This window comes from Nomascus leucogenys, chromosome X (genome assembly GCF_006542625.1).
Source record: "Nomascus leucogenys isolate Asia chromosome X, Asia_NLE_v1, whole genome shotgun sequence".
NCBI lineage: Eukaryota > Metazoa > Chordata > Mammalia > Primates > Hylobatidae > Nomascus > Nomascus leucogenys.
Window position 1 is genome coordinate 14,951,524 of NC_044406.1, and position 8,079 is coordinate 14,959,602.

The 8,079-nt window shown below is 38.7% G+C and overlaps 1 pseudogene; it reads right to left on the bottom strand.

Moving 5' to 3' along the window:
* Window positions 1-735: 735 nt before the first annotated feature.
* Window positions 736-1,752, bottom strand: LOC100587921 (annotated as a pseudogene).
* Between the last annotated feature and the right edge of the window lie 6,327 nt (window positions 1,753-8,079).

The window sequence follows — 8,079 nt, forward strand, 5'->3', positions numbered from 1 at the left end:
ACTTTGGATGATAACGACATGTCAATGTAGGTTCATCAATTGTAACAAATGAACCACTGTGGTGTGGGATGTTGGTAATGGAGGAGGCCAGATGGGGTACAGGGGAAGGGGACATATGAAATTCTATGCTTTCTGCTTAATTTTGCTGTAAAATAAAAATTGCTCTAAAAATAGTCTATTTTTAAAAATGCACATGCAATTACATATCATTGTTGCAAGTCTTTACTCAGCCTCTTCTATGGCCCTTATTCTCAGGAGACACTGAAAGCTAATTACTTGATTAGACAATGGCTCCTTAGATCTGACAAGGTCGAAGCACAACCAAAAGCACAAGTGACAAAAGAAAAAATAGATAAATTGGACTTCACCAAAATTAAAAATGCTTGTGCTGCAAATGTTACTATCAAGAAAATCAAAAGACAACCCACAGAACAGGCAAGTGTTTCTTTTTTCCACATCAAAATGGCATCTGCTTTATTTGGTATACTTTCATTTCAGAACAAAATAAACAAAAAAGCACAATACACAACATCCAATATCCTGTTATAAAAGTAGAAAGAGAATGGGGCTTAAGGCTCTTGTTTCCTGCCTTAGACACACGGACAGGAGAGAAAAAACACTAGACATCAGCAGAGGGAACCAGGTGGGATAAGGCCACTCAAGGCCGTGGGACAGAGCCACTCAAGGAACCATGGGGACACTATACAAGGGCACAAGGTTTCCAAATATAAACTCCTAGTCTACTTCTTCCATGGAAGACCCATTCTCCTCACCCTCAAGCAGGGGTATCTCATCAGAAACAACAGCACTGGGTTCCTCTGTTGTCACTTCATCTTCATCAATACCTATACCTAGCTTGATCATGTGGTAGATGCAGCTGGAGGGTCTGGGGATCCTCAAGGGAGAAGCCAGAAGAAAACAGAGCAGTTTCAAACAGCAGCACCACCAGGTCCTTGACAGCTTTGCTGTTCTTGTCTGTCTCAGCCTTCTGCTGCAGCATCTCCACAATGGGATGGTCAGGTTGATCTCCAGGCGCTTTTTGGCCACCATGTAGCCCATTAGAGAGTTGTCTCCAAGTGCCTGAGCTTTCATGATTCACTCCATTATTGGCTGTCCAGCCATAGGTGCTGATCACAATGCAGCAGGGTGAAGACACAAACCTATTGGAGGTTGTCACCTTCTCAACCTTCTTATCTAAGATTTCTTTCATGAGCTTGCAGAGGTTCTCAAACTTTGCCTTGCTCTCCTCCATTTTCTTCTTCACCTCTCATCCTCAGGTAGCTTGACCTGAGGTAATAGAGACCAGGCCCTTCTTATCAAACTCCTCGACCAGCTGCACGCAGTACTCATCAGTGGGCTTGGTCTAGTGTACCACCTTGAAGCCCTGCTTTGAGAGGTGTTTGCCTGCTCTTTGCGCTCACCAGTGATGTAATAGATGGATTTCTGTGCCTCCTTCATGTGAGAGAGATACTCTGACAGAGCCGTCATCTCATCTTCAGACTGGGAGGTGTGATAGCACAGCAGCTCAGACAGACGTCCCTGGTTAGTGGAGTCCTCATGGATCTCAAGCTTTAGATTTTTAGAGAATGCCTCATAGAATTTCTTGTAATTCTCCTTCACTTCTGACAGCTCAGAGGAGGGCTCAAGCCACTTCTTAACAACATTTTCATGAATGACTTTCAAGATTTCGCTCTGCTGGAGCACTTCTCAGGAGATGTTCAGGGGCAGATCCTCAGGGTCCAATAGTTCAAATAATTAAATAGGGAAAGAGATTGACAGCAAAACTAACTATTAAAAGGAGTGCATTCAATTCGCAATTGCAGATATGGAACCAACCTAAGTGCCCATCAACCAACAAGTGGATAAAGAAAATGTGATATATATACACCATGGAATACTACTCAGCCATAAAAAGGAATAAAATAATGTCTTTTGCAGCAACTTGGATGGAGCTGGAGGCCATTATTCTAAGTGAAGTAACTCAGGAATGGAAAACCAAATATCGTATGTTCTCACTTATAAGTGGGTGCTAAGCTATGAGGATGCAAAGGCATAAGAATGATATAATGGACTTTGGGGACTGTGGAGAGGGAAGTTAGGAGGGGGTGAGAGATAAAAGACTACATATTGGGTACCCTGTACACTGCTTGGGTGATGGAGAGAGCAAAAATCTCAGAAATCACCACTAAAGAATGTATCCATGTAACCAAAACCACCTGTACCCCCAAAACTATTGAAATAAAAATAAAAATTAAAAGAGTGCATTAAGTATATATTTTTGGGAAAAAACATATAATCTCTTATCCCCACCAGTGTTATACAGTCTTAGTAGCAAGTATAAGATATATAATTGTAATTGTTGCAAAATTGTTTTGTGTACTCTAAAAGTAAACAAAATAAGCTTTGAGAATTGTATTTAGTTTTTTGTTATCTAAAAAACACCTCAAAAACATTGCAGCTATGAAAACGGTGGAGAATTTCCAGGCCAATTTCTGCATGAAAACCTGACCCTGTAGGGCTAAGGGGAAAAGCAAAGCCTCAAAACTTCTGGAGTCCTTTGTACCCTGATCAATAATGCAAACACTTGCCCTCAATTCCATGGCCTCCCTGGGCCAGAAGAACTGACACTGGAATCCGAGGCACACAGAAAAGGGGGTGTCCTGGGGTACGGGCGGGTCCAGATCTAGACCTGCCTGCCCCACTTCCCACCAAACTCCCATCGCAGATCTAGACCTGCCTGCCCCACTTCTCACCAAACCCCCATCGCCACCACCAAGCCTCGTGGAACTGCTCTGATCTGAGCCAGAGCATCAGGAACGTCAAATGTCAAATCAAGCTTGGAGCAGCTAACTTTGAGGGATAGTTATCTACTTTAAATTTTGGATGTTTTAAAAATATTTGAAACAAAAGCCATCTCTGTATTCCCTTTTCAGCCATTTTTTAATCTTCTTTTGGACTAAGACAGGTGCTTAAATCAATAATTTAAAGAAACTTGCATATATATATATAAAATATAAAAAATATTAGAAATGACAATGAAAAAGTTCAACTTTAATTAACGACTTCATTGGTTGTGAGTTTCACTTCCTAGCAGTCATCCACTAATTAATATTTGTTAATCTCCATAGCAGAGTGAACAGACCCAAAAATCACAAAAAAAGTCCTCTGACTTAAAAAGGAGAAGAATTTATTTCCTTCTGATCTTACTTATGTGTGGAATCTAACAAAGTTGAACTCATGGAAGCAGAGAATAGAATGGTGGTTACTGGGGCTGTGGGTGGGGCAGATGTTGGTCAAAGAGTACAAAGTTTGTTAAACAGAAGGAATAAGAGGTCTATTGTGCAACATGGTGACTGTAGTTAATAACAATATATTATATACTTGAAAATTGCTAAGAGAAGATTTTGTGTTCTTACCACAAAGTATTTAAGGTAATGCATATGTTAATTAGCTCAATTTAGCCATTCCACGCAATGTAGACATAATTCCAAACCTCATACCATACATCATAAACATATACACAATTATTTGTCAATCTAAATAAAGAAATAAAGAGTGGCAATTTTATTAATCAAAAATGGGGGAGGGGGGATTTATACTAGATCCAGTCAACCAATAGCCAGGCTTTGTTTCCAGCTAATTAAATAGTAGAAAAGAATATGGTTTCCACCCATTCGACAACAGTATGATAAGCTAAGGAGTCACGACAAAATGCGATTAATTTCACTATCTTTTCAATCATTTCAAGTGTTTGGTTCTATTCTATATGATTCTTTATTCAAGTTTTGTTCTATTCTATATGATTCTTTAAGTATTTGCATTACTCCCAACATTTTTATCCTTACTATTGGGAACGTCATAGTTCCTAAAACATTGTTTTCTGGCTTAAGTATGAATTTTGCAAGTATAGTTTGTCGATATTAACTAAAAAAGAAAACGTGATCCTACATAATCACATGGGACAGTAACAAAGGAATATGGAAAGATGCTTTTAGGAAAAATTGCCAAAGACTTGGAAATGGGCAAAAGATTACTGAGTGTCCTTTCAGTGAAGTGCTGCATATTATCCAAATGACCATCCCAGGATTGTCTGGCTCTATCCAGGTATACACCTTTGACTGATTGTCTTCCTATTATTTAGGCTATTTTGTAACTCTGTAAGGGTAGAAGTTAAGCTATAGAAAACTGTTGGTAATGCAAATAGTTATTATCCATTGAAATGCAAATACACTCTATCTAGAAATATAATGAATTTCTGCCCTGTAGAAAGAATAATCTCAAACATTACATTTCATTGCCATACAAGACAGCAACATCCAACAAAATATATGTACAATGCAAGCCACAGATGTAATTTTACATATTCTAGTAGCACACTGAAAAGGATAAAAAGAGGTGAAATTCATTTTAATAATACATTTTATTTAATTCAATTATGTTCAAAATATTATCATTTCAACAAGTAGTCAACATAAAAAATACTGAGATCGTTTACATTCTTTTTTTGTATACTATGCCTTTGAAATGCCTAATGTACTTTATATTTGCAGCACATCTCAATTCATGCTAGCCACAATTCACATGCTCAACGGTCACGTGGTTAGTGGCTACCATTTTGAACAGTGCAGCTACAGTTTTTCTTTGTCTGCACAGGTCTGGATAATTTAACTATTACATCTCCCCATGCAACTATTTGTTAAAACACTTTTGGTGTCAACCCTAGATATTTCTTCAGCTCCTACTATGTTCCTGGCTGTTTGCTACTTATTAGGATGGGTATAAAAACTATAATAAATGTCCCCTGACCTCAAAAAGTAAGATGAGGTAAGACATATAAATCATTAAAAAAAAAAAAAATTAGAAGCAAGACTACATGTAAATGAATTCTCGAATTTAGTAGACAATAGAGAGGTGAAAAATCAATACCAATAGGCACATTCAAGGAGGAGACTTTGGAGGGAAGAGAGGAGCCAGGGATATTCAAGACTTAATAAACAGAATGGGGAATGAAAGGGATGAGTTAATGGTTAGAGAAAACAAGGAGTTACTGGCCTGCTTTTATTTATTTATTTATTTTGCCTGATTTTGTCAAACATTCCATTTCTTTGTTTCAGATCATAGTTTTCATAATATATGGTTGCTCTTAGGTGGATAGATTAAAATAACTTTAGATTGAATATAGATCTTATCCATTATATGTTGTATGATCTCAACTAGTTCTAAAAAATGCATTTTAAAAAACAGGAAGAAAACACCCAAAATGGCCCAGACAACTGGATTGATTATGGTGGGGCAGAAGATGATCCTGCTTCTTCGAAGTTTGTTATACCTTTTATTATCTTTTTTCAATAATCACATATTTTATAATTAGAAAAAATATATACTATTTATATTATGTAAAGAAGTTTTATTCATTTGATGGTTCCAGAAATTCTGAAATGATGTTGGACAAATAGATGTATCTGACCACCCCAGTATGATCTCCTGATGTCTAAATACCAGAACAATAGTCTAAGATCTTTTATATCACATATTCCAGAACCACAGGCTACTGTACTGATAAACCGGAGTAAGATTTTATCCATTTTCCATCAATTTTGTCTTGCAACGTGAGAAGAGTCAAGTCTTGCTGAAGTTAATAAGTGGCCATCTGGGGCTTATTTTACTTTTGGAAAAGCAGATTGCTGAAGGTGACTGCCTCGTGTTAAGAAAGGTTCATGGCTAATGGTTTTGACAAGTAAAGCTGTTCAACTGCCTAAGGTGATTCATTTGATCACTCATCCCCTGTTAGTCACGCAGCTGATGGGAATTTTAAACACAACTTTCATCTTTGGCCTTTGCCTTCATGATTTCAGCTCATAGAGCAAACTATTGTCATATCTTCCAGTTAACTTGACTAAGCAGCCCTAGAAGAATAACTGGATACTTTACTTTCACTTTGCCCACCCTACCTCTAGCACAATCATTAGGCACGCCTTATCCTTATTTGCTTTTGATATTTACTAATTACTATTAACCATTGCCCTTTGACTACTTCATTCTGACTTTTTCCACCTACTCAGCTATTTCTCATCTTTCCCACACCCGCTCCTGATTTAGCCCAGTAGTTTCAAGTTAACTTCTTGAAATAAGCCTGGCACATTTTCAAAATGCTAGAACATTTAGTGGATTTATAATAAGATGGCTCTGTAAGTGTGATAACGCCTTATCAATTAGTCAAGTTTGCAAGTTTTTGTTGATCAACCATGGTATTGATGGATTTATGAAGCTATAGGGAATTTTTTTAAGCAGGTGTGGACCTAAAGAAGTCCTGAATAGCTTGCTTGTATTCATGGAGTTAGATGCGGGGGTAGGGGAGAGACCATGAACTATAGAAAAGAGTATGCAAGTGGATATGAGTAAGGATGTCCACCACAGTGTTCTTTATGCTAACAAAAACTCTAGAAACAACCTGAATATCCAAAGGGGAATAGTGGAGGAAAATTATTGTATCTCTAAACATTGAAATATCAGGCAGCTATCTGCATACTCACTGTGATATTATTTGAGCAAAGTGTTACTAAGAATAGACTCTTAACATTACTTGCTCTTACATATATGATCTCACTCACTTGCCTGTGAGTCTTTCATGATCCTCTGTCTTCCGGATGAGATATCTTTGCTCTCCTCCTGCTTCCCCCAGCCAATCTCCATGATTTGCATTTTCAAGTTTGTGGGGATAAATCACTTGTTGGTTGTGGTAGCCACATGGTCAATTTGCACATTTCCTTCATTAAGAAATTCAAACTGTTGTGCTAGGAGGGCAGAGGGGATTTCGGAAGACTCTTTGAGGAAAAAAACTGTTTGTACCACTGGGAACCTGTGTCCAAAGCACTGATGTCATTAGATTAACTCAGCTATATAAGAAGCCGTTGACAGATTTCCATATAAATAATCTGTTTATTTCCCTGCATTCACAGCCTCCTCTCCCCATCGCTGGCCCCATTTAACTCCTATTCCAGAAACAAGATCCAATCAGTGTGGCTGGAGCATTTATGGAAGGTTTCATAAAAAAAGAAAGACCTGAGTGGGGCCTTGAGGAATGGCAAAACCTATTGTAGGCAGGGCACATGGAGAACAGTCTATCACACTGGTGTTAAATGGCGGGGCTGAAAAGGAGTGTGAGGTGCCCTGAAGTCAGAGAGAGTCTGGTCCAGCCACAGTAATAGGTTCGGCTGGAAGGCGAGTGGGAGGTATGGTCTGGGGAGCCACATTAGGAAGATCCTTGAATGTTTAATACAAGAGTTGACTGTGTCATTCAGTAGTTGATGGGAAGCCCCTGGCACAATCCTTCTCAATCGGCATCACACATGCAACTTCTCCAAACTACATGCGGCCTCCCCTGCTGCAGCTAAGAACCACTGCTGTAAGAAAACAGTAGTCAGATAAAACCAGGTCAAGAAAGAGGCAGAGAAAAGCCCTTGACTGGAATTTAACAGCAGCAAAGTGATAACCTTGGTAAGAGGCCAACCCTCTTACCCCTGAGCTTTGCATTCAGCTTTCTGTTCTCTCATTTTGATTACTTCTGCGCCTTCCTCCAGGATACTCTTTCCTTCATTCTCTAGCTGAACAATTCAGGGAAAACCTTTTTCTTTGTGTTTCCATGGCAGAGTGGAAGCAGACTGACATTTTCCCGAATTGCATTATAAACTGCCAAGAGGGGGGGAAAAAAAAAGCAAGAAGATAAGAATAGCACAAAAAAGTCAATGTTCCCAAGTGAAGATTTGGAGTCCAAAATTCCCTAAGTAGGTAATGTCATTAAAGCAGTGGGCCTGAGAAGTGCTGCTGTTAAAGAAGCACCATCCAAACAGGAACCCCAATCCCTACATAAAGGGATCCAATGATATAGAGCACACAACTCCTATTAAAATCCTCTTTCCTCTCCCATTTTCAGGCATCTCAAAATTCCCAGAAATTTTTCACTATCCTATCTGAGAAGTTACTCTCTCACCATGCCACTCTTAACTCTCTCTTCCACAAATCATCCCATATGTCACTTCCCAAAATATCACAAAGTCTGTGCTACAAACCACTACACTT